The sequence below is a fragment of the Neofelis nebulosa genome, chromosome 1 (genome assembly GCF_028018385.1).
Source record: "Neofelis nebulosa isolate mNeoNeb1 chromosome 1, mNeoNeb1.pri, whole genome shotgun sequence".
In the NCBI taxonomy this organism is placed as follows: Eukaryota; Metazoa; Chordata; class Mammalia; order Carnivora; family Felidae; genus Neofelis; species Neofelis nebulosa.
The window spans coordinates 84,430,661-84,458,438 of NC_080782.1; the positions used below are offsets into that span (position 1 = coordinate 84,430,661).

The 27,778-nt window shown below is 35.4% G+C and overlaps 1 long non-coding RNA gene across 1 annotated transcript in view; it reads left to right on the plus strand.

The window, feature by feature from the left end:
- Window positions 1–27,778, plus strand: part of LOC131510202 (uncharacterized) — a 144,891-nt gene that overhangs the window by 87,263 nt on the left and 29,850 nt on the right. Inside the window, exon 6 of the long non-coding RNA XR_009260931.1 lies at window positions 3,039–3,168. This is a non-coding gene — a long non-coding RNA (uncharacterized LOC131510202). The remainder of the gene's footprint in view (window positions 1–3,038; window positions 3,169–27,778) is intronic.

Sequence of the window (27,778 nt, forward strand, 5' to 3'; positions counted from 1 at the left end):
GTCAGACACTTAACCAACTGAGCCATTCAGGCACCCCTATAGTTGAAATATTTTCAATACTATTATCTAGTGCAAGATGAATAATTCCATCGTTACAGTTAATAGTTTAATTTCATTCACTGGTATCATTAGGTGTTCTGGCATATGGAAAAGCTGGGTTCAAATTACAGTATCGCTATTTACTAGCTTTATAAACTTAGATAAATTGCTAACTTCTGAGGTTCATTTCCCTCCCCTGAAAAATGGGAATAATAACACTACTTGGTAGTGTTGTATGGATTAAATGGAATATGTAAAGGGTTTAGCATCTTGTGTCTTTTACATACTCAGTAAATACTTGTTCCCAACCCCTTTTCAGTTTTGTTGTACTAACTGCCTCTACTGAGAAATTTATTGTTAAATAGATTTACTCCTATATGGAAATACAGATTGTTAACATGAATGCTCTACTAATTTGATAGTTAATAGATATTAACAGGGGAAGTTACTACTATCTTTGTTGCTTCAGGAGAATCCAGCTGATGACAATCACCTACTTATGACCAGCAGTCCTTTCTTCACTGTTTGTGTGAAATATATTTTATGACTATCACTAAGTGAAATGGCTTTTAACAAAAACCGTTCATTTATAATAGTTCAATATAGAATATTCAATTTTTTTTGTAAGCTGTCTGCTCAGTGTGGGACTTTAGCTCATGACCCCAAGTTAAGAGTCGCATCTCTACCAAATGAGCCAGTCAGGCACTCCCAAATATTCTTGAATAGCAATATTAGCTCCTAAATATGTGAAAAAGATGTATAAAAATAACCTGTAATTGTACCAACTAAAGGAAATCATTGTAAATATTTTGGTGTGTTTTATATGTATATGCTGAAAAATTTATTAGGCCATTACATTTTATTCATAATTGTGATTTACATGGCTACACAGTATTCATTTTTTAAACCAAGTTCTTTTTGAAGTTTGCATTTTTTTCCTGCTCCACTAAGTTAGAATGAACATCTTTATATATATAAACTTTATATGCACTTCTTATTATTTCCTTAGGATAATTCTTAGGAATAGAATTACTGATCAAAGAGAATTAACATTAACATTTGATATATATTAACCCAAGTTGCTTTCCAGAAAAGTGTCAATTAATACTCCCACTAGCCCCAAATATGACCTTCTGACAAAAGAATGAATTGCTTTTTGAATATACAGTTTGGCTAGTTGTTAAGTCAGTTGATTAATATATAGTTTTTGGCTAATTGATTCTTTCCTAATTGATTCAGTTTGGCACTAATTTAGGAAGAGTTTGAATAACATTATAATGACCCATGTGATCTTTCCTGGGATTTTCTAAAGATAGCTTTTAATTTAAAAGTAATGTTTAAAGTAACATTTGGTGTAAGTGGTAGCTGGTATGCCAATTTGACTTAGTCACATCTTGATTTTTATATGTGTTATGAGGTCTCTTTGGGGCTAATATAGCAATTTTTAGAGGAAAATGAGATTCTTCTAATGTGCAATTAAAGTATTTGCATTATTGGCAATATATAGGGAGAAACTTAAGGGTAAAAATCAGCTCATTTTATTTTGTAGAAAAATCGGAAATAGGAAAAATATGCTAACATGATTATATCTAATGAGGGAAATGTTCCATGCAGATGTCTTTTTTCTATTAATCCCTAAAATGACTGTGTGCTTTTATTTATATGGGTAACATCAGTTACAAACATGTTACTAGGAATATATTGCCACTTACAAAAAAGATTCACAATATGAGTTTAGAATTTTAATAAATTCTCTTTTAAAGGTGATTTAAATCTTTAGATAATGTAAGATTTGAGGTTTCAACAAAGATGTAATGTCTGTGTATGCTACTTCTGAGAGTTATTTAGATATTTTTTTTCTTGCTTAGCTGTGTTTACTGCAGCTTCTAACATAGGGGATTGAGAACTGGGTCCTGTATGATGGATCTTTTATGGGACACAGAGAAATATAATTTTATTTAGTTATATTTGAAGCCTCTATCTAGGCACACTGCCAGCAATATTATTCTTACTATCACGTATAGATAACAAAGTCACAAGCTCAAGCTAACAAAAAGGGCATGTGAAAGGAAAAGAGACATTATTCTTGTTTTTGCTGTCATCAGTAGGAATTTTTACATTTTCTTTGTACATGGGCACCTTTTCATGTTTATTATACTACATTGATAGCACTGTCACATTTCATTAAGTTAACTCCAACTTAGTGAAAATGAGAAAAAGAATATTTTGCTGCTACTATTATTCTAGACTTTTTTCCTATAAATACTTACCTTTTATATAAGTTATGAGTTATTTGAGAATAAGAATGCTTTAAGGACATGTATTTTGTTTTAAGCTAGATTAGGCTGCTAAATAAGCTAAATTTGGACCTCTCCCTTCATGCTTGGTAAATATGTTGTGGTATTAATACAGACAAATACAAACATTTCTTATATTCCGCACTTGTCATTTTTTTTTTTCTACTGAATATATGTCAGTGAAGGCACAGCTTTGGTAAGGGGTGGGGAGACACATATACACAAATGATCCATCCTCTTGCACTGGTATTAGCATCCTTGGTCTTGAAACTAAGGAAAGCAGATAATAAAGTCACACTGGTAGCTACACATAGTTTATACAAACCCTATCAGATTTGATAGTATTCTACACCTGAATGTACAATGACAGAGACAGGGAGTGTGGGTGTGGGGAATTGAAAAGAAACAGAGAAAGGTGTAGAGAATAATGTTCTTGTCTTTTGATTTTTAATTTGTAGAATTAACTTCTTTTCTCTTAAGTCTTGAACTTATGATTGTAATTGGAGTTTATTTAAGCATAGTTACCAAAATAATGGAATAAATCGTTTCAGACTTGGTATCTTTTTGGTCGCTGAGTATATTCATTAGCTGTAAGTAGGGCATTATGTCGTTTATAAATTTTAATGCCTTGTCATTTGTAAATATACCTGATATTTTAAAAAAAGTCCATTTCTCCTTATTTGGATTTTCTTTGCTCTCTAGGATTAATGGGCAAAACATGAACTTCACTCTGAATTTCTCCTGAAATTTTAAAGTTTACTTTTTCAAGACTCATTTTGAATTACAGAGATCATCTTCTACCTTAGCCTCTTTTGGGAGGATTTCCAAAAGAGTAAGTTGACTTTCCGGGATATGATACTTTGGGAAACATTTGGCTTAAATAATGGATACTTTTATGTTGGCTCCTGCTAATGTGTTAGAGATTATTCTTCAAAGAGTCCAGTTGAATACCAGTGTCTTTTGGTGAGGGGTGGGAATACAGAATCATTTATAAGCCTGATGGTACTATTTGTCAGTTTTCTTTTTCTTTTTTAAACTAATAGGCATCAGGATCAACTTCATAAAAAAAGGTAATGTCAGGCTTAAGATTTTAGCAAATACATTTTGGTGGATATTCCATGAGTTTTTTAATGGAATGTGAGGATAAAAGTCAAAGATGTTGATTGTTTTTGTATAACCTGGTGGCTATAGTTAACAATATGACACTTCTACTTTAAAATATGTTAAGAGGATAGATCTCTCGTTAAGTGTTCTTAGGACATAACAAAAAAAGAAAGACACAAGAGAAAACTAGGGAAGTTTTGGAGATAATAGATATGTTTATAGTATGTTGATAGTGGTGATAGTATCAGAGGTGTATGCATAAGTCCAAACTTATCACAATGTATACATTAAATATGTGCCATTTTTATATGTCACTTATAATTCAATAAAGATTAAAATGCATGTTGATTGTATTTTAAAGATATACTCTGGAGAAGGAGGAGAAAAATACTAAACAGATGACATCATAAAGCATTCAGTTCTTGATGTAGGAGTTTGTGAAAAGGAATGGCTTCATGATTCTTTGTTTCATTCTGTTGCCTTCATGATGAGTACTTGATACTGCTAATAATGATATTGGTGTATTCCTTGGCATTTAAAGGAATATCAAATATATTCTTTACATTAGAAAGCTTTTCTTCTGCTGAGGCTACTGATTCACAGGAAAAAAAAACTCTTGGGTATAATCTACAAATGAAAAACAGTTGATGACAGGAAGCAAACGTGGAGGAGGTAAAGAGATGGTGAAGAGATGGCAAAAGTGGGTAGACACTGAGAGAGGAAATATTAGAGGAAGAAAGATTAGGGAGAATGGGTGGGATTAAAACAAAAGAGAGTGATTTTTCTCCTTTTGGTTTAGGCCTCAACCAACCGTGTCCTGGCTTTCTTCCTCTTGCATCTACCCTGATGATCACCCTCCAGCTATTAAAATCACTCTAATTCTGGTGCTAATCCAGTTCCTCCTGACTTTTTACCTTTGCATCCACAGGTATCCTAAGTTCACATGGCCACCATAACTGTCACTGGGCTTTGTTTTCCTCATTCCGTTGTCATTTATTAGGAAGCCTTCTTTCTTTCTTTCTTTTTAAATTTTTTTATGTTAATTTATTTTTGAGGGAGAGAAAGAGTACAAACAGAGGAGGGGCAGAGACAGAGGGAGACACAGAATCTGAAGCAGGCTCTAGGCTTTGAGTTGTCAGCACAGAGCCTGATGTGGGGCTTGAACCCATGAACTGTCAGGTCATGACCTAAGCTGAAGTTGGAGGATTAACCAACTGAGCCAGTCAGGTGCTGCTAGGAAGCTTTCTTGAATATTCAAATATTTCCACTTAGTTAATGAACAGATTCACTGTGAATAATAATGCAGTGTCACTTTATGTATGCCAGGTAGTGTTCTAGGCTCTGGATATAAAGAACTTAATGAGTTGAAGTCTCAATTCCCATTGAGCTTATGTTACAACACATGAATAAGTATATATCTGAATTGCTTTGGGGAGAAAAAAAATGCAAATGAAGGGGGTAGAGAATCACAGAGTATGCTACTTTAGAAAGGGTAGTTAAGGAAGTTTTGTCTGTGGAGGTGATATTTAAGCAGAAATCTGAATGATGTGAGGGAACAAGCCATATGAGTTTCAGGGCAGTATGTGCTTGGTGAGACAAGTGCATAGGCTTACGTTTGATGTCTTCAAGGGTCAGCAAGAAGTGCAGTGGATGGATGGGGAGAATGGTAGGAAATGAGGTTAAGAGTTAGGCAGAGGCTGGTCATAAGCCTGATAGACCACAGTAAAGTTCTTGGATTTTATTTTAAGAGTGATGAGGTGGATTCACTCCATGCTAGGGGTATCTTCTCAGATGAGAGCAGAGCTGCAGGGTATCAGAATTCTTACGCACTTACCCAGTTGCATTTATTAATATAAATACTGTAGTAGAAATGGGAAATGGTTGTTCAGGACAGCTTACGCTGAGTCACATTACTGAAGGTCTGTTTTACCTTCAGAAGAGGACTACAGTACCATAATGAGATAGGTGACTGTTCTCCTGGGAAGGTTTCAGTGATAAATTCTTCTAGAGGCCAGTAGAAGTGAAGTCAGTGGTAGCCAATCCAGCAAATATTTTTGCGGGCTTATTAAATATCAGACACTGTGCTGGTTGCTTTTGCACATGTTAGGCTGTGCGGCAATTTGTCCCCATTTATATTTATCAGAATATGAAAGCTCAGAGGTCCTATTGTGCCACAACTGCTGTAATTATTCGGTTGAGTATCTGAATATTCATACTAAAGTAAGGTCCTTGCCTGAATTGCTGGGATTAATTGCAACAATGTAGATCTGGGTATTATAGTTTTAATCAGACAATGTGCTGTTAAATTTCTAAGACTATATTAAAGAGGTAATTAAAAGTCTTTTACTTTAAAACACATACTTTATAATTTTCTGGAAATTAAAGGACTATGTATGTGGTCATTTTGGAAAAATTAGAAATATTTGTTTTTTACTATGAATAACAGCCAAATTATGGAAAGAGCCCAAATGTCCATCAACTGATGAATGGATAAAGAAAATGTGTAATGGAAGATTACTCAGCAATCAAAAAGAATGAAATCTTGCCTTTTGCAACTAGAGTGTATTATGCTAAGCAAAATAAGTCAATCAGAGAAAGACAAATATATGATTTCACTCATGTGAAATTTAAGAAAAAATCAGATGATCATAGGGGAAGGGAAGGAAAACTAAAATAAGATAAAAACAGAGAGGCAAACTATGAGACTCTTAACTATCGACAACAAACTGAGGGTTGATGGAAGGGAGGTGGGTGGGGGGATGGGCTTGTTGGGATGAGCACTGTGTGTTATATGCAAGTGATGAATCACTAACTTCTATACTTGAAACCAATACTACACTATATGGTGACTAAATTGAATCTAAAAAAAAAAGGAAATACAATTTTTAAAATGCACATACCCATATACACATGCTGTGACCACCTCTCTGCTTCCACCTTGTAAATACCTCAGATTAACACTTTTCCCAATGTAGAAAGTGGATTCTGGTGGTACTGTTATTGTATTTATTTAAGTAGTTGCAGAATGAGTGATTTTACTCATTTTGTTTAGTGTTACCAATTGTTTGGGCTTGCCCTAAGGTAGTTTATTACTTTCAAATGAGTTTGAGAAACTTAATGAATGTGTTTGATAATTCAGTGTATCTAGTGAAATTGTTACAGAAGTCATCCGAAGAGCTTGGTTCTGTAGTCTCTTTAGTAGTGATTTGAAGCCTTATACTCTGGTAGCCTATCTATAGGGCATGTTACCAAATCTAATATTTATTTGGTATAATTCATGTAAAGAAAGAACATAAAATGCGTCCCCCTTCCCGTCATAACCTCCCTGCTTACAGCCGACTGTGGAAGTATATCTCAGTCTACAATGTCACATGTTCAAGGGATACACTTTTTGTTCTTTGTTTGAAACTCAGTTTCTATTTTGAGCTTCCATTTTGTCCAGGTGACTGAAGTTTTAATCCTGATGAGGAGTGTCTTTTTCCTTTTCTCTTACCTCTGCTAATTCTTGGATGGGGGTGGTGGGTCCTACTACACATCTTCATCTTTCCACAATAGTGGCATTTGTAGAAATGTTAGTCCTTCATTTTGTTTTTGAAGTTACTTGGCCATCGTAGGTTGCTGCTCATTCCTCATTCACATCCACAAGGTATTAGCTAGTAAAACAACTGTTCTTACAATTTCCATGCTAATGACAACACTGTAATCTTTCTGTGGTCTCCAGACTTTAATAAGATATGGAGAATTCTGTGAGACTGCCCCTTGTCTCAGCTTTGCTGGGCCTGAGTGGGGCCTGGGAAATTCTGAGGATAATATCTCATTTGCCCCTTACAATTATCCAACCAGTTCTGTGGGATCTTCCTGCCTCCCTGAATCTGTACCTCGGAAGTGGGATGCAGATTGCCTCTGTTCTCTTGTAAGAACAATGTCTAAATCCATTATTCATTTTACTCTTCTTTTCCCCATTCAAGGATTTTCATCAAGTCTAGAGGGTGAGGAAATCTTTTGTCTTTGCTCATTTTGTTTTTAAGGTGTTCTAGATCTGTTTTCTGTCCTAGATGTTGCACATACGTGGGCTGAATTTGACCCACAGAAGTTCATTTTACTTGGGTAATATTTTAAAAATGGGAAAATTCACATAAAAATCTGAATTTCCAGATTTTTTTTTGATGGGGTGGGGTGGGGGGGGAGAATGATTTGGCAACATTGGACCCACATTTCTATATGATAAAAATCGGTTGGAGCTGAATAGTGGCTCTTTACGGGGTTTGCTCATTCCAGTCCTACTTCCTTGTTTGTTTTGTGTTACTCACCTGCCTGACTTGGTTAGCATATGTTTTGAATCCTTCCCATTATTCTCAAGGTCCAGGATTTTGGAATCCAAATATTTGGAAAAAGACTCCTTATTTCTGCTTTCTGTTGTCATTGCTTTCCCTTAGGCAAGGTGAGCCTATCTACTACTTGAATGGAGGAAGAATCTAAGAATAAGGGAAAAAATTGGCTAGTATATAAAAAATGTTAAACTACTAACATAAAGGGTAAACTACTAAATAAAGGATATTATAAGAATTTTATTTTACTTATTTTAAAAAAATAGTTATTTTGAGAGAGAGAGAGGGCACGCACATGTGAGCAGGGGAGGGACAGAGAGAGGGAGAGAGAAAACCCCAAGTAGGCTCCACACTGTCAGCATAGACAATGCCGGGCTCGAACTCATGAGCCATGAGATCGTGACCTGACCCAAAATCAAGAGTCAGTGCTTAGGGGTGCCTGGGTGACTGAGTCAGTTAACCATAAGAGTTCAGCTCAGGTCATGATCTCTCAGTTCGTGAGTTCAAGCCCCACAGCGGGCTCTCTGCTGTCAGTGGTGGAGCCTGCTTCAGATCTCTGTCTCCCTCTTTCTGCCCCTCTCCTGTCTGGGTTCTCTCACTCTCTCTCTCAAAAATAAATTAACATTAAAAAAAAAAAGAGTTGGGGCGCCTGGGTGGCTCAGTCGGTTAAGCGGCGGACTTCGGCTCAGGTCACGATATCGCGGTCCGTGAGTTCGAGCCCCGCGTCGGGCTCTGGGCTGATGGCTCGGAGCCTGGAGCCTGCTTCCAATTCTGTGTCTCCTGCTCTCTCTGACCCTCCCCCGTTCATGCTCTGTCTCTCTCTGTCTCAAAAATAAATAAACGTTAAAAAAAAAAAAAATTAAAAAAAAAAAAAAGAGTTGACGCTTAACTGACTGAGCCACTCAGGTGCCCCTTACTTTACTTATTTAAAAATGTTTTGGGGCACCTGAGTGGCTCAGTTGGTTAAGCGTGGGACTGTTGATTTCATCTCCTATCAGGATCTTGCAGTTCATGAGATTGAGCCCTGACAGCGCAGAGCCTGCTTGGAATTCTCTCTCTCTCCCTTTCTCTCTGCCCCTTCCCCTGTTCTCTGGAAATAAATAAATAAACTTAAAAAAAAGTTTTTTTCAAGTTGATTTTTAAAATTCAGCTTTATTCAGGTATAAGTTATATAAAGTTCACCACTTGTAGAGATATAATTCAAACCGGTTTCCAAAGTGATTGTATCATTTTACATTCCCACTAGTGATGTATGAAGGTTCACCTTCTCCACAGTCTTGTTCTCATTTGGTGTTATCAATGTTTTAATTTTAGTAACTCCAGCAGATATGTTGTATCTAGTTACATACATCTCATCATGGTTTTATTTGCATTTTCCTGGTAATTAATGATGTTGAGCATCTTTTCATATGCTTATTTTCTATTTGTATACATATTTTTGGTAAGTGTCTGTTTAAATCTTCTATTTTAAAAAATATTGAGTTGTGATTCTTGAGTAATAAGAACTCGTAAGTATTATGGATTAAAATCCTTTATCACATTAATCTTTTGTTAAGTATTTTCTCTCATTTTCTGAATGGTCTTTTGAAAAGCAAAAGTTTTACTTCTGATAAAAGCCAACTTGCTGATTTTCTTTTTTTACGGTTCATGTCTTTTATGTCCTATCATAAAGGACTGAGGGGCCCTTAACTGAGGGTCCCAAGATATGTTTTCTTCAAGAAATTTTATAGTTTTTGCTCTAACTTTTATGTCTACAGTCCATTTGGGGTTAATTTTGTAGATAGTGTGAGGTAAGGGTAGAGTTGCATTTTTTTTTACATGTGACTATGTGGCTCTCTTTGTTAGAGACCACTCTTTACTTATTGCATTATTTGATGCATTGATAATTAGTTTATCATAGATATATGCTTTTTTTATTAAAAATTTTTTAATGTTTATTTATTTTTGAGAGAGAGACAGAGCATGAGCAGGTGAGGGGCAGAGAGAGAGGGACACACAGAATCCGAAGCAGGCTCCAGGCTTCACACTGTCACCACAGAGCCCAGTGTGGGGCTTGAACTCATGAACTGCGAGATCAGGACCTGAGCTGAAGTCAGATGCTCAACTGACTGAGCCACTCAGGCGCCCCATCATAGATATATTCTGATTTACATTCTGTATCATTGACATTTATGTCTTTCTTTTAGTTGGTATTAGTTAGACCATCTTGGTTCTCATACCTTTAATGTAAGTGTTGAAATAAAATAGTGTAAGACCTCTAACTTGTAGGTTTGTTTTTCCTTTGTCAAAATTCCTTTAGTTATACTATATCAATTTTCATATAAATTTAATTAAAATATTATTTAGTAATGTCTGTCCTCAACCTGAGGCTTGAATGCCCAACCCCAAGATCAAGAGTGGCATGCGCTACTGAGTCAACCATATATATGAAATATAAATGTCGTATGAATTTTAGAATAAGCATGCCAATTATTATAAAAAGGTTTACTAGGATTTTTTTTTAATGTAATTTATTGTCAAGTTAGCTAACATACGGTGTATACAGTGTACTCTTGGCTTTGGGAATAGATTCCCATGATTCATTTTTTACATACAACACCCAGTGTTCATCCCAACAAGTGACTTCCTCAATGCCCATCACCCATTTTACCCTCCGCCCTCACCATCAACCCTCAGTTTGTTCTCTGTATTTAAGAGTCTCTTATGGTTTGCCTCCCTCTCTGTTTGTAACTATATTTTTCCCCTTCCCCCATTGTCTTCTGTTAAGTTTCTCAGATTCCACACATGAATGAAAACACATGATATTTGTCTTTCTCTGGCTGACTTATTTCACTTAGCATAATACCCTCCAGTTCCATCCATATTGTTGCAAATGACATGATTTCATTCTTTCTTATGGCCGAGTAGTATTCCGTTGTATATATATATATATATATATATATATATATATATATATATATATATACCACATCTTCTTTATCCATCAGTTGATGGACATTTGGGCTCTTTCCACAATTTGCTCTTGTTGATAGCACTGCTATAAACATTGGGGTACAAGTGCCCCTATGCATCAGCACTCCTGTATCCTTTGGATAAATTCTAGTAGTGCTATTGCTGGGTCATAGGGTAATTCTATTTTTAATCTTTGAGGAAGCTCCATACTGTTTTCCAGAGTGGCTGTACCAGTTAGCATTTCCACCAACAGTGCAAGAGGGTTGCCATTTCTCCACATCCTCGCCAACATCTGTAGTTTCCTAAGTCGTTCATTGTAGCCACTCTGGTGTGAGGTGGTATCTCAGTGTGGTTTTGATTTGTATTTCCCGATGCTGAGTGATGTTGAGCATCATTTCATGTGTCTGTTAGCTATGTGGATGTCTTCTTTGGAAAAGTGTATATTCAAGTCTCCTGCCCATTACTTCACTGGATTATTTGTTTTTCAGGTGTTGAGTTTGGTAAGTTCATTATAGATTTTGAATACTAATCCTTTATCTGATATGTCACTTGCAGATATCTTCTCCCATTCCATGAGTTGCCTTAAATTTTTTTTAATGTTTATTTATTTTTGAGAAAGAGAGAGAGAGAGAGAGAGAGAGAGAGAGAGAGAGAGAGGAAGCAGGGGAGGGGCAGAGAGAGAAGGAGACACAGAATCCGAAGCAGGCCCAGGCTCTGAGCTGTCAGCACAGAGCTCGGTGTGGGAGCTGGAACTCATGAACTGGGAGATCATGATCTGAGCCAAACTTGGATGCTTAGCCAACTGAGCCACCCACGTGCCCTCTGTTAGTTGCCTTTTAATTTTGTCAATTTTTTCCTTTGCAGTGCAGAAGCTTTTTATCTTGATGAGTTCATTTTTGCTTCTATTTCCCTTGCCTTCAGAGATGTGTTGAGTAAGAAGTTGCTGTGGCTGAGGTCAAAGAGGTTGTTGCCTGTTTTCTAGGGTTTTAATGGTTTCCTGTCTCACATTTAGGTCTTTCATCCATTTTGAGTTTATTTTTTGCGTAGGGTCTAAGAAAGTGGTCCAGTTTTTCTTCTGCATGTTGCTGTCCAGTTCTCCCAGCACCATTTGCTAAAAAGACTGTCTTTTTTCAGTTGAATATTCTTTCTTGCTTTGTCTAACATTAGTTGGCCATACATTTGTGGCTCCAATTCTGGATTCTCTATTCCATTGGTCTATGTGTCTGTTTTTGTGCCACTACGATACTATTGTGTGATTACAGCTTTTTAATGTCTGGGATTGTGATGCCTACAGCTTTGGTTTTCTTTTTCAACATTACTTGGCTATTTGGGGTCTTTTATAGTTCCATACAAATTTTGGGATTGTTTGTTCTAGCTCTGAGAAGAATGCCAGTGCAATTTTGATTTGGATTGCATTGAATGTGTAGATTTCTTTGGGTAATACCGACATTTTAACATTTGTTCTTCCAATCCATGAGCATGGAATATTTTTCCATTTCTTTGTGTCTTCTTCAGTTTCTTTCATAAGTTTTCTATGGTTTTCAGCATACATATCTTTTACCTCTTTGGTGCAGTTGTAAGTGGGACCAATTCCTTGATTTCTCTTTCTGTTGCTTAATTATTGATGTATACAAATGCAACTAATTTCTGTACATTGATTTTTTATCCTGCGACTTTGCTGAATTCATGTTATCAGTTCTAGCACTTTTTTGGTGGAGTCTTTTGTGGTCTCCATGTAAAGTATCATGCCATCTGTGAAAAGTGAAAGTTTTACTTCTTTGCCAATTTGGATGCCTTTTATTCCATTTTGTTGTCTGATTGCTGATGCTAGGAATTCCAACAGTATGTTAAACAATAGTGGTGAGAGTGGACATCCCTGTTGTGTTTCTGATCTCATGGGGAAAGCTCTCAGTTTTTTCCCATTGAGGATGATATTAGCTGTGCACCTTTCATATATGGCTTTTATGATGTTAAAGTATGTTCCTCCTATCCCAACTTTCTGGAGGGTTTTTATTAAGAAGGATGCTGTATTTTGTCAACTGCTTTTTCTGGATCTATTGACAAGATCATATGTTCTCATTCTTCTATTAATGTGATGTATCACATTGAGTGATTTGTGAATACTGAACCAGACCTTCAGCCCAGGAATGAATCCCATTTGATCATGGTGAATAATTCTTTTAATATACTGTTGAATTCGATTTGCTAGTATCTTGTTGAGAACTTTTGCATCCATGTTTATCAGGGATATTGGCCTGTAATTCCCCTTTTTAATGGGGTCTCTGTCTGGTTTGGGATCAAGGTAATGCTGGCTTTGTAGAGTAAGTCCAGAAGTTTTCCTTCCATTTCTATTTTTTGGAACAATTTGGGAAGAGTAGGTATTAATTCTTCTTTAAGTGTCTGGTAGAATTCCCTGGAAGCCATCTGGCCCAGGACACTTATTTGTTGGGAGATTTTTGATAACTGATTCAATTTCTTTGCTGGTTATGGGTCTGTTCAAATTTCTTTTTCTCCCTGTTTGAGTTTTGGTAGTATTTGGGTGTCTAGGAGTTGTCCATTTCTTCCAGAGTGTCCAGTTTGTTGGCATGCAATTTTTCATACAATTCTCTAATAATTATTTGTATTTCTGTGGTGTTTGTTGTGATCTGTCCCCTTTAATTTGTGATTTTTCTCTCTTTTTGAGAAATCTGGCTAAGGTTTTATCAGTTTCATTTATTCTTTCAAAAAACCAGCTGTTAGATTCATTGATCTGTTATGCTGTTTATTTTTTATTTTGGATTCTATATTGTTTTTTTCTGCTCTAATGTTTATTATTTCTCTACTTCTGCTAGCATTGGGGTTTCTTTGCTGCTATGCTTCTAGTTCCTTTAGGTGTGAGGTTAGGTTTTGTATTTGGGACTTTTCTTACTTCTTGAGATAGGCCTGGATTGCAATGTATTTTCCTTTTAGGACTGCCTTTGCTGCATCCTAAAGGTTTGGACTTTCCTGTTTTCATTTTCATTTGCTTCCGTATATTTTTAAATTTCTTCTTTAATTACGTGGTTGACCCATTCATTCTTTAGTAGGATGTTCTTTAACATTCATGTATTTGGAGGCTTTCCAATTTTTTTTTTTTTGTGGTGATTTCAAGTTTCATAGCATTGTGATCTGAAATATACATGGTATAATCTCAATCCCTTTATATTTATTGAGAACTTTTTTGTGACCCAGTATGTGATCTTTTCGGGGGAATGTTCCATGTGCACTCAAGAAGAATGTGTATTCTGCTGCTTTGGAATGAAAAGTCCTGAATATATCTGTCAAGTCCATCTGGTCCAGTGTATCATTCAAGGCCATTGTTTCTTTATTGATTTTCTGTCTAGATGATATATGTTCGTTGTTGTAAGTGGAGTATTAAAGTCACCTACAATTACAGTGTTATCAATAATATTGCTTATGTTTGTAATTAAGATGTATAAATATATATATATGCGTGTGTGTGCACACACACATATATTCTTTCAAATTAGAGGCATAAACATTTATAATTGTTAGCTCTTCTTGATGGACAGACCCCTTAATTATGATGTAATGCCCTTCATCTCTTGTTACAGTCTTTAGGTTTTTTTTTTTTGAGTATATATTTTTATTTTTATTTTTTTTATGAATGCAAATATAACATACTTTTTATTTTTTTATTATTTTTTATTTATTTATTTAGATTTTATTTTTTTCAATATATGAAATTTATTGTCAAATTGGTTTCCATACAACACCCAGTGCTCATCCCAAAAGGTGCCCTCCTCAATACCCATCACCCACCCTCCCCTCCCTCCCACCCCCCATCAACCCTCAGTTCTCAGTTGTTTTTTTTTTTTAATTTTTTTTTAACGTTTATTTTTGAGACAGAGAGAGACAGAGCATGAACGGGGGAGGGTCAGAGAGAGGGAGACACAGAATCCGAAACAGGCTCCAGGCTCTGAGCTGTCAGCACAGAGCCCGACGCGGGGCTCGAACTCACCGACGGCGAGATCATGACCTGAGCTGAAGTCGGTTGCTCAACCGACTGAGCCACCCAGGCGCCCCTGTTCTCAGTTTTTAAGAGTCTCTTATGCTTTGACTCTCTCCCACTCTAACCTCCTTTTTTTTTTTTTTTCCTTCCCCTCCCACATGGGTTTCTGTTAAGTTTCTCAGGATCCACATAAGAGTGAAAACATATGGTATCTGTCTTTCTCTGTATGGCTTATTTCACTTAGCATCACACTCTCCAGTTCCATCCACGTTGCTACAAAGAGCCATATTTCGTTCTTTCTCATTGCCATGTAGTACTCCATTGTGTATATAAACCACAATTTCTTTATCCATTCATCAGTTGATGGACATTTAGGCTCTTTCCATCATTTGGCTATTGTTGAGAGTGCTGCTATAAACATTGGGGTCCAAGTGCCCCTATGCATCAGTACTCCTGTATCCCTTGGGTAAATTCCTAGCAGTGCTATTGCTGGGTCATAGGGTAGGTCTATTTTTAATTTTCTGAGGAACCTCCACACTGCTTTCCAGAGCGGCTGCACCAATTTGCATTCCCACCAACAGTGCAAGAGGGTTCCCGTTTCTCCACATCCTCTCCAGCATCTATAGTCTTCTGATTGGTTCATTTTGGCCACTCTGACTGGCGTGAGGTGATATCTGAATGTGGTTTTGATTTGTATTTCCCTGATAAGGAGCGATGTTGAGCATCTTTTCATGTGCCTGTTGGCCATCCGGATGTCTTCTTTAGAGAAGTGTCTATTTATGTTTTCTGCCCATTTCTTCACTGGGTTATTTGTTTTTCGGGTGTGGAGTTTGGTGAGCTCTTTATAGATTTTGGATACTAGCCCTTTGTCCGATATGTCATTTGCAAATATCTTTTCCCATTCTGTTGGTTGCCTTTTAGTTTTGTTGGTTGTTTCCTTTGCTGTGCAGAAGCTTTTTATCTTCATAAGGTCCCAGTACTTCATTTTTGCTTTTAATTCCCTTGCCTTTGGGGATGTGTCGAGTAAGAGATTGCTATGGCTGAGGTCAGAGAGGTCTTTTCCTGCTTTCTCCTCTAGGGTTTTGATGGTTTCCTGTCTCACATTCAGGTCCTTTATCCATTTTGAGTTTATTTTTGTGAATGGTATGAGAAAGTGGTCTAGTTTCAACCTTCTGCATGTTGCTGTCCAGTTTTCTCAGCACCATTTGTTAAAGAGACTGTCTTTTTTCCATTGGATGTTCTTCCCTGCTTTGTCAAAGATTAGTTGGCCATATGTTTGTGGGTCTAGTTCTGGTGTTTCTATGCTATTCCATTGGTCTATGTGTCTGTTTTTGTGCCAACAGTCTTAGTTTAAAATATAGTTTGTCTGATGTAAGTATGGCTACTCCAGTTTTCTTTTGACTTCCAGTAACATGATAGATGGTTCTGCATCCCCTCACTTTCAATCTGTAGGTGTCGTCAGGTCTAAAATGAGTCTCTTGTAGACAGCATATGGATGGATCTTGTGTTTTCATCCATCCTAATGCCCTGTGTGTTTTGTTTGGGACATTTAGTCCATTACAGTCAGAGTGATTATTGAAAGGTATGGATTTAGTGTCATTGTGTTATCTGTAGATTTTGTGCTTATGGTAATGTCTCTGGTCCTTTGCAGTCTTTGCTGCTTTCCGCTCATGGATTCCCCCTTAGGATATCTGGCAGGACTGGTTTAGTGGTCATGGACTCCTTCAGTTTTTGTTTGTCTGCGAAAGCCTTTATCTCTCCTATTATAAAGGATTCTTGGCTGCATATTTTTCCTTTTCAGCACAGTGAATATTTCTTGTCACTCTCTCTATCCTCCCAAGCTTCAGTGGACAGTTCTGCTATTACCCTTATGTGTCTACCCCTGTAGGTTAAGGACTGTTTGTCTCTAGTGCTTTCAGAACTCTCTCTTCATCTTTGTATCTTGCCAGTTTCACTATGATATGTTGTGGTGAAGACCTATTCTTTTTGAATCTAAAGGGAGTTCTCTGTGCCTCCTGGACTTGAATGTGTGCTTCCTTCCCAGATTAGGGAAGTTCTCAGATATAATTTGTTCAAATAAACCTTCTGCCCACCGCCTCTTTTTCTTCTGGAACTCCTGTGATATGGATATTATTATGTTTCATTAAATCACTTAGGTCTCTAATTCTCTCCTTGTGGTCTAGTATTGTCCTATCTCTCTTTTTCTCAGCTTCATCATTTTCCATAATTTTATCTTCTCTTTCACTTATTTTCTCCTCTGCTTCCTCCGTCCTTGCTGTTGTTACTTGTAGTTTACTTTGCACCTCTTTTACAACATTTCTTAATTCATCGTGATTATTTCGTAGGTCCTTGATCTCTGCAGCAGTAGATTCTCTGCTGTCTTCTATGCTTTTTTCAAGCCCAGCTATTAGTCTTGTGTCCATTATTCTAAATTCTTGTTCAGATATGCTGTTTATATCTGTTGTGAGCAATTCTGTGGCTGCCATTTCGTCCTGGAATTTCTTTTGCAGAAAATTCTTTTGTTTTGCCATTTTAGCTAGTTTCCTGTCTTTTACATGTTTTAATAGCGTGTTATGTGTCCTGCACCTGTGAGTAGTACTATATTAAAAAGTACTACTTTTTAGTACTGGCCCTTCAGAAGGTGTTTTTAGAGTGTGTTACATGCTCACTGTTGTTGTATCTCTGGTTGCTTTATCTCCCTAGTGGTGGTTTGGACCTTCCACCAAGTGCGCTTTGATTTGTTCATTGAAGTAACTCTCTGTTCCTCTAAGTTGTCTCCGTGGGCCCCTGGATATGTTTCTGTCACTCTGTAGTCCAAATTCCTGGAATTTCAAGTGTTCTGGCCTGAATACTGCTGTGTTTGAGGAGCGAGGGAACTCTGCCTGCCTCCCCACCCCCACCCCTTCTCCATCATGTTGACTTCTCCTACTAGGATTTTCATTAGGGAATTGTATCAAATCTATAGATTAGTTTGGGGAAATTGGATCTTCTCCATAAATATGGTATATCTCTTAATGTATGTAGATTTTTAATTTTTATCAGCAGTTGTTTTGTAGTTTTCAGTGTACAGATCTTTCACACATTTTGTTAAATTTATTCCCAATTATTTCCAATTTTTGTTGCTATTAAACAGTATTGCTGGGGCGCCTGGGTGGCGCAGTCGGTTAAGCGTCCGACTTCAGCCAGGTCACGATCTCGCGGTCCGTGAGTTCGAGCCCCGCGTCAGGCTCCGGGCTGATGGCTCGGAGCCTGGAGCCTGCTTCCGATTCTGTGTCTCCCTCTCTCTCTGCCCCTCCCCCATTCATGCTCTGTCTCTCTCTGTCCCAAAAATAAATTTAAAAAAAAAAAAAAAAAAAAAACAGTATTGCTTTGTGAATTTCAGTTTCCAATTGTTTGTGGTATGTAGAAATACAGTAGATATTTGCATGTTGACTTTTAATTCCATGACCTTATTGAATTCATTTATTAGCTCTAGTAGTTTTTGCTGTTATTATTTGTTTTTTTTGTAGGTCCCTTACATAGGAATAATAATACATAATCACATGCCATTTATCACAAAGGCAGTATTACTTTTACTTTCTAATTTATCTGCCTCCTATTATTATTTTTCCCTGGGAACTCTAGCACAATGTTGACTAGAAGTGGTTAAAACATGCATTCTTGCTTTGTTCCCAATCTTGGGAATAAAAAATTCAGTCTTTTTCTCATTTGTATGACTTTTTCCCCTAGATTTCCATTATCAGTTTGAGGAAACTCTTTTATTCCTAGTTTGCTGAGAATTTATTATAAATGGGTGTTGTATTTTTGCCAAATGTTTTTTCTTTATCTTTTGAGATGGTCATATGTATATTGTCAACATGGTGAATTACACTGCTTTTTCAAAAGTTGAATATTACATGTCTGAAATAAATGCTTTTTTCTGTATCTTTTAAGATTGTTTTTTCATGTATGTGTTTTTTTGGTTAATGTAATTGATGAATTACATTGACTGATTTTGAATGTTAAACCAACCTTGCTTTTGTGTGGGATAAATTCCACTTGATCATTATGTATTATCCTTTTTATATATTGTGGAAATCACTTTGCTAAAATTGTGTTAAGGAGTTTTACATTTCTTATTCACGATGGATAATGGTTTGTGGTTTTCATGCAATATCATTGGTTGGCTTTTTAGAATGAGTTGGGAAGTGTTTCCTTTGCTTCACTTTTCTGGAAGAGTTTATAGAGAATTGATAATATTTCTGCCTTAAATGTTTGATAGAACTCATCATTGAAGTCACATGGATGCAGGATATTCTAGTAGTAAGGTTTTAAAAGATATGGGACTACTGAGCTTTGGTAATATGTATCTTTCAGGAAATCTGTCCATTTAATCTAAGATGTCAAACTTACTGCCATAAAATATTTCATGAATTTCTTTTACTATTGTTTTAATGTCTATAATATCGGTGGTGCTTCACCTTTTTCTATTTCTGTTATTGGTAATGTGTATTTTCCCTTTTTTCTTGACTAGTCTAGACCCAGCTTTTTATTTTGTGTTTTGTTTATTGTTAGCTCTTCTTTTATTTTCCTGCTTTCTGCTCTTTATTATTTTCTTCCTTCTGCTAATTTTGGATTTAATTTGCTCTTTTTTTTCCTTTTCTTAAAGGGGAGGATGTTTCAAACATTTTATTGTTATTGATTTGTATTTTTAATTCTGTTGAGGGCAGAGAACTTACTTTGCATAATAATTCTTCTAAATTTATTGAAACCTTTTTTTATGGCCCAATATATAAGTTGTTTTGGTAGTTAATATTTAATATTTACTTCAAAAGAATGTATATTTTGCTGTTGTTAGTTGTAGTGTTGTTGGTTCTACACATTGTCATTTAAGTCAAGTTGGTTGATAGTATTGATATACTTAGTGATTTTGTGTATTCTATCCAGTTACTGTGAGAGGAGCATTGAAATCTCTTGCTAAAATTTCAAAGTTGTCTAATTTTTTCAAATCTATTGATTTTGTTTTGTATTTAAATGGTCAGTTATTAGGTACAAACACATTTAATGTTGTTTTGTGTTCTTGATGTAGTAATCCTTTATCATTATGAAGTGTTTATTTTTATCCCTGGTCGTACTTTTAATCTGAAGTCTCCCATCTCTGATATCAATACAGATTCTCCAGCTTTCTTTTGATTAGTGATTATATATCTATTGCACCTTTTACTTAAGAACTATGTGTGTCTTTATATTTAAAGTAGATTTTCTTTTTTTCCCTTCCTTTAAACCCATGCTATCAAACTGTAATTTAATTATTGATATGGTTAGTGTAAACATATCATCTTTCTATTATTTTCCCTGTTTGTATCATCCTCTCTTATGTTGATTTATTAGCTATATACCTCTTTGGTTTAAATTACAGTGATTACTGTGGGTTTAAATTATATGTCTTTAACTCATCACAGTCTATCTTGAAATAATATTATACCACCTCACATATAGGGTAAGAACCTCACAACTGTCATATTTTCATATATTTTACTTCTTGGTATTTTATAAATCCTATAATACATTGTAATTGTTTTAACTTAATCAGTTATCTTTGAAGGGATTAAAAAACATGAAAAAACGTCTATTAATTTTACTTAAATATTTACATTTCTGATATTTTCCATCCTTTTGTGTAAAATTACATTCCCTCTGGTATCATTTCTTCAGGATGAAGAGCTTCCTTTAGCATTTCTTATAGAGCCAGTTTTCTAGCATTGATTACAAGCAGTATTTACCTGTCTAGAAAGGGTCTTTATTTTGCCCTCATTTTTTAGAAGATATTTTTTCTAGGTATAGAACATTTTTGGGTTTGTTATATTTTCAGTACTTTAAAGTTGTCACTCCATTGCCTTGCGGCTTGACTAGTTTTCGATGAGAAGTTTTCTGTCATTCTTTATTCTCTTGCACAAAATGTCTTTTTTCTCTCTGTCCTTCCTTCTCTCTCTCTCTCTCTCTCTCTCTCTCTCTCTCTTTCTTTCTCTCTGGCTGCTTTTAAGACTTTCTCTTTATTTCTTGTTTCTGACAGCTTGATTATGTTGTGGTTTGTGATGATCACTTGTGGTTTTCTTTACGTTTATTCTGTTCAGGATTTCTTGAACTCTCTGTATCTGTGGATTGATATTTTTCACTAAATTTAGAAAATTTATGGTGATTATTTAAAAAAAATATTTTTCTCTTCTCTCATTTTCTTCTGAGACTCCAATTACATGTATATTAGTCAGCATGATATTTTCCTACAGGTATCTGTAAAGCTGCATTCATGTTTTAGGGTCTTTTTCTATTTGTGCTTCATTTGGGATAGTTTTTCTGTCGTCAAGTTCACTGGGGTGTTTTTGTTTTGTTTTGTTTGTGTTTTGTTTTTTGGTGATCTCTGTTTTGTGATTTATCCCACCTAGTGTCATTTTCATTTCAGATTTTATAACTATCAGTTCTAGACTTTTAACTTTTTAAAAAGTATGTTATATCTCTTTTCTTCAACATGTTCATGTTTTCCACTACATTCTTTAACATATGGAGCATATGATAGTTGTTTTAATCTCCTCTGCTAATTCTACCATCTCTGTCACTCTGTTGATTTTTTTCTCTAGGTTTTGATGGATTGCTTTTTATCTGTTTATGGGCCATATTTTCCTACTTCTTTACTATCTGATTGATCAGATGCCAGACATAATGCATTTTATATTTCTGGGTGCTGGGTTTTGTTATATTCCTTTAAAGAATATTGGACTTTGTTCTGGCTGTAATTGAATTACTTAGGATCAGTTTTACACTTTTGTGGTTTGGTTTTGAGTTTTGTTAGGGCTTCCAGAGAAGCCTTATTCTAGCTGTTAGTCTTACTAACTTAGACTCACTAAGTTAGTCTCATTGCAGACTCTACTGATACTTCATGTTTTAAATTATCTCTCTACTCTGACCTGTATGAACTATTCTTAGCTCAGTGAGACTATGAGAATTGTTTGATGTGCTGTTTTTTTTTTCCCTTAGCTTTGAGGAGTTTCACTTCATCCATATGTAGATAAATATCCAGCCAAAGATTTCAGGAGACCCTCTGCATATTTTCAGAGCTATCTTTCTGTTTAGTTACCCCCTGCCCCCAAAATTCTAGATGTGTCAGATTACCCAGATGCCTCTCTTTATCTCTTAAGCTAACTGCCTTAGGTCTTATTTGGATTTACTGTCTCTGCTCCTAAGCCTGGAGAATGCTTCCAGGTAGTAAGGGCAATTGGAGGGCTCATCTAGTTTGTTTGCCTTCTTTCAGGGTTTACAGTTCTATGCTGTCTGTTACCCAGAGTCAGAAAGCTTTTGTTTTATGTATTTTATCAAGTTTTCTAATATTTACAATTATAGGGCAATCTTCATAGAAGTTAATCTTTCATGGATGGAAGTTAAAGTCTTGTCAAATTGTTTTAAGAGTTTTGTTAATATTCTTCAAGAGTAACTGTGTTATTATCATTTTTGTACTTTTGATAAAAATATATTTGAGTTTTAGGGGTGCCTAGGTGGCTCATTTGGTTAAGCGTCCAACTTTGGCTCAGGTCATGATCTCAGGGTTCATGAGTTCGTGCTGACAACTCAGAGCCTGGAACCTGTTTTAGATTCTGTGTCTCCCTCTTTCTGTGCCCCTCCCCTGCTCACACTCTGTCTCTCTCTCTGTCAAAAATAAATAAACATTAAAAAATTTTTTAAAAAATCTTTGAATTTTAGCAGTTATAATGCCTTCCATGCTATAGTATAGTTAATTGCTTTAAACCAGTATATTTTAAAAATAGAAACAGTTTTTAGTTATCTTTATAATTGAAGACAAATGGTATGCATTACATAAAACACTAGGTAATTTAAAATTAATTTACAGGGATCTTCGGAATGCATTATGTGATTTTTGAGGCACAGTAAAATTACCTTACAATTGTGTAAATAAGTGTCAATAAAGTCTTTCCCTTCAGAAACTTCAGCCATAAGCAAAGTAGAGAGCTCATTGCCCTCAAGTGTACTTAATTATGTATTAATGTATTATGTATTATGTATTAATATATGTATTAATACTTATTATGTATTATGTACTTAATCAAGTGTATTAAAATTATGTGTTGGTTAAGTTAATATTTAAATTACTTTGTATTGACTGAGTATATACCATGTGCTTGTAGGGAAAAGGAAAGTATGATTCTGAAATGTGTTCAGTGGTAGGGAGAAGCCAGTTTAGAATTAAAATTTGTTGTAGTCATAATCAAGAAATGACTATATATTACACATTTAATTTACCAAGAATTCTATAGCTGTCAGTTTTCTTCAAAAACCTTCGAGGGGTGCCTGGGTGGCTCAGTCAGTTAAACGTCTGATTCTTGATCTCAACTCAAGTCTTGATCTCAGGTTTGTGTGTTCAAGCCCCACGCTAGTCTCCACACTGGGTGTGAAGCCTACTTAAAAACAAAAAACAGGGGCGCCTGGGTGGCGCAGTCGGTTAAGCGTCCGACTTCAGCCAGGTCACGATCTCGCGGTCCGTGAGTTCGAGCCCCGCGTCAGGCTCTGGGCTGATGGCTCGGAGCCTGGAGCCTGTTTCCGATTCTGTGTCTCCCTCTCTCTCTGCCCCTCCCCCGTTCATGCTCTGTCTCTCTCTGTCCCAAAAATAAATAAATAAATAAATAAATAAATAAATAAATAAATAAAACAAAAAAAAAAAACCCTTCTTAAAACCTTTTGTAAATTAAATTTAGATAGTTTTTTAAAGTATGGTTGCCAGGTTGTCATCATGTTGTTAATCAATTCAGATTTTCAATTTGTTCCTATTTTCTAATGTTTATTTATTTTTGAGAGAGAGAGAAGGGGTAGAGAGAGAAGGAGACAGAGAATCTCAAGCAGACTCCACACTGTCATCACAGAGCCTGATGCAGGGATTGAACTCACAAATTGTGAGATCACAACCTGAGCCAAAACCAAGAGTCGGATGCTTAACTAACTGAGCCACCCAGACACCCCTGTTTCTATTTTTTAAAAAAGGAGTTATTGGTGATTCTGCCTTAACTAGGAATATTTTTTTCTTATTTGTACTTGTATCTTTTTAAAAAATATTTTAAGGTTTTATTTTAAGTCCAGTTAGTTAACAAAGTGTTATATTAGCTTCAGGAGTACAATATAGTGATTCATTACTTCCATACATCTCCCTGTGCTCATCTTGACAAGTGCATCACCTATTTAACCCATTCTTCCACCCACTTTTCCTCTGGTAACATCAGTGCTCCATAATTAAGTCTTTTTCTTGATCTCTTCCTCCCTCCTTCTCTCTCTCTCTCCCTCCCTCCCTGCTGCCCCTCCCTCTCTCCCTTCCTTCCTCCCTCTCTCCCTTTCCTCTCCTCTCTATTTTTTCTCTGTGCTTGTTTTGTTTCTTAAAGTCCACACATGAGTGAAATCATATGGTATTTGCCTTTCTCTGAGTTACTTATTTCACTTAGCGTTATACTCTCTAGCTCCATCCATGTCATTGCAAATGTCAAGATTACATTCTTTTTTATGGCTGTATAATATTCCACTGTGTGTGTGTGTGTGTGTGTGTGTGTGTGTGTGTGTGTGTGTGTGTGTCTGTGTGCATACACATATACATACCACATCTTCTTTATTCATCTATCATTGGAAGCTTGGGCTGCTTCCCTAATTTGGCTGTTGTGTATAATGCTGCAATAAACATAGGGATGCATGTATACCCCTTTAAATCAGTGTTCTTGTACTGTTTGGGTAAATACACAGTAAAGCAATTGCTGGATCATAAGGTAGTTCTATTTTTATTTTTTTGAGGAACTTCCATACTGTTTTCCACAGTGGCTGCCCCAGTTTTCAGGCTTACCAACAGTGCACAATTGTTCCTTTTTCTCCACAGCCTCGCCCAACACGTGTTGTTTCTTGTGTTGATGAGTTAAGCCATTCTGACAGTTGGGAGGTGATAACTTATTGTGTTTTTGACTTACATTTTCCTAGTGGTGATGAGCATCTTTTCACGTGTCTTTTGGACATCTAGGAGTATTTTTTAAACTACTTGACAATCCTCTTACTTAAAATATTTGCTAGGTTATTGCATTGACTTGTGACTGATACAGGTAGAAAATAAAAAATGCAGTCACTTCATTAGTAATGGAGAACACAAAGATCAGATTTACAAATTGTTTTACAAAACACTAATGTCGTAAAAAATGTTAAGAAGTTTGTTAAAAAAGAGTTCCATTGTTAAATAAGTTTGGAAAACATTGCTTCCTATATTTATCTCTTAAATATTCATTATATACATAAAGGTTTTGGAAAATCTTATAGTAAAGAAACCTTTTTGATTTTGTTTAAGTAAACATTTCCACAGTTATTTGACTGCCATTCCTAATCACTTTCTATCCATGAACACCTCTTTATATCTTGAGACATTAGTGTTCCAGAGAGCACAGTTTTGGAAATGCTGCCTACATGATGATGATACATCTCATTTAGTTATGTTGTATTTGTATCTGGACCTGTAGAGTTATAAAAAAATGTTTTAAAAAAGTTGGTTGAGAGTTTAGAACTATTTTGCCAACTGTGGACTTTGTTTATTTTGATTAGTAATTAGTAATCAGTAATTTTGAATATAAGTTTTCAAATTAGTAATTACTAATTTTGAAATACAAGTTTTCCGAGCAACTTTCTCCCTTCAAAATAAGAATGTTTCAAAGTGTTATAAAACCAAACCTCATAAAGCATTGTAGAGAAGAACTCTTATAAGAAATAAACTTTGGATGGGCAAAGGGTACATGAGTTAGAAACACATGAAATAAATTGATTTTGAAGTATACCTAGAGCATACATATTTTGAGAAATGGCTTTAAATAAACTTTGACCAAATGTGTTTTGGGTTTTTCTAAATTCAGACATTAAAAACTTCAGGATATGCATGATCCTCATGCAGAGTCATCCATTCCTAACTTAAATTCCAAAAAAGAGTTATAAAATGAACATTTGTATTTCGAATGTGCTTTGCAGATCTTGATAGACTGCAAAGCAAGTTTTTTGAGGTTACTACTCTACTCACAACACTTTTAATGATCTATCAGAACTATCTGTTGATATTTCAGGTTGGACCACTAATCACCCAGAAATATAGACACAATATTTTGTCTTTTATTTATTTTTGGTGATGAACAGAGGTAAGGCAAAGGGTCTTTAAAAAGTTGTTTCCTTTAGATGCCTCCCACTCCAGCAATTTGATATTTGGTTTTAGTACACAGCTCTAATAGGTATCTCCTTGTTTATGCAAAACAATAATCATTGATGCCAACAGGACTCTGGAAATAGAATTTCTTAGCTTGTGTTTACTCTGCTGTTTTCAAAGCAGTAGAGCAGAAAACACTGTAATTCTGTAGAAGCACTTACTCTTGATTTTTAGAATGTGTAAGATTTACAATAAAATTATTTTATAAAGAGGTGAGATTTACAATAAATTGTCTGTAATTGATTAGTTTCACTAATCATAATACCTTATCATTATTTCTTAAGTAAAGGTGAAGAAATTTTAGGTTTAATAAACACATTAGGAGTTGAACTTTAGGAAAATATGGTTAATGAATGGTTTTGTGTTAGTATTTTACAAGGTTAAAACACATTTTCCTACTGAGTTATTATAGCAAAGAAAGAGAAAGCTAAAGTGATCTGCATTGTAACTGTATCTAGGTCTTTACAGCTATCAAGGTATTTGGAGTGTTAGTTGAAAGAAAGAATATTTTGGTTAAAGATAGACTCTTTTTGTATCTGATGAGAGTGTTTGGTATGGTCTACTTTGTGATGCTTACAAGAAATGAGGGTTGTCTAGCTTTACAATAACCCATTATTTTCAAGAAGTCCTGGATAAATTTTACCTTCTGTCGTAAATATGCTTATTTACATAATGTAGTTTCAGGAACTAATTCTCACATTGAATCCTAGTTTTCCAGTGTGTAAAATTGCTCCCTTAGATATTTCATGTAAGTAATTTTTAAAATCCTAATTGTGTATCCATTTATGTAGCAGCAACAAAAATGTTTTTACAGAATATATTATGTATATGAAAGTTCTATATTTTCTACTTGATAGAAGTATTAGTTCTCAGCTGCCTGCCTTCTGTAATGGTTAATTTTATGTGTCAACTTGACTGGTCACGAGATTCCCAGATATTTGGTTGAACATTCTGGGTGTATGTGAGGGCTCTTTATGATTGAGATTAACATTTGAATTGATAGACTGGGTAAAAAAGATAGCTGTCTGGTTTTTCTTATAAGATCAACAAAATTGATAAACCTTTAGCCAGACTCATCAAAAAAAGAAGAGAGGACTCAAGTAAATTAAATCAGAAATAAAGGAAGAAACGTATCAACTGACACCACAGAAAAATACAAAGGATTATAAGAGAATATTGTGAAAAATTATTTGCTGACAAATTGGACAATCTAGAAGTGAATGAATTCCTAGAAACATTAGCTTCCAAAACTGTATCAGGAAGAAATAGAAAATTTGAACACACGGATTGCTAGCAGTGAAATTTTATCAGTAATCCAAAAACTGCCAGCAAACAAAAGTCCACTATCGGATGGCTACACGGGTGGATTCATTCAAACATTTAGTATATGTGCTGCCGAAGCGAGCACATCATTCAAACATTTAAAGGAGAGTTAATACCTGTTCTTCTCAAGCTACTGCCAAAAGTAAAAGAAGAAGGAAAGCTTCCAAATTTCTTCTACAAGACCAACATTACCCTGATATCAAAACCAGATAAAGAGACTACAAAAACCAAAACAAAACTACAGGCTAATATCTTTGATGAACATAGATGCAAAACTCCTTAGCAAAATATTAGCAAACCAAATGTAACAATGCATTAAAACATCATTCACTACAATCAAGGGGAATTTATTCCAGAGGTACAGGCATGATTCAATATTCAGAAATCAAACAATGTGATAAATTACATTAATAAGAGAAAGAATAAAAATCCAATGATCATATCAACAGATGCAGAAAAAGCACTTGACAAAGTACAACATTAATTCATGATA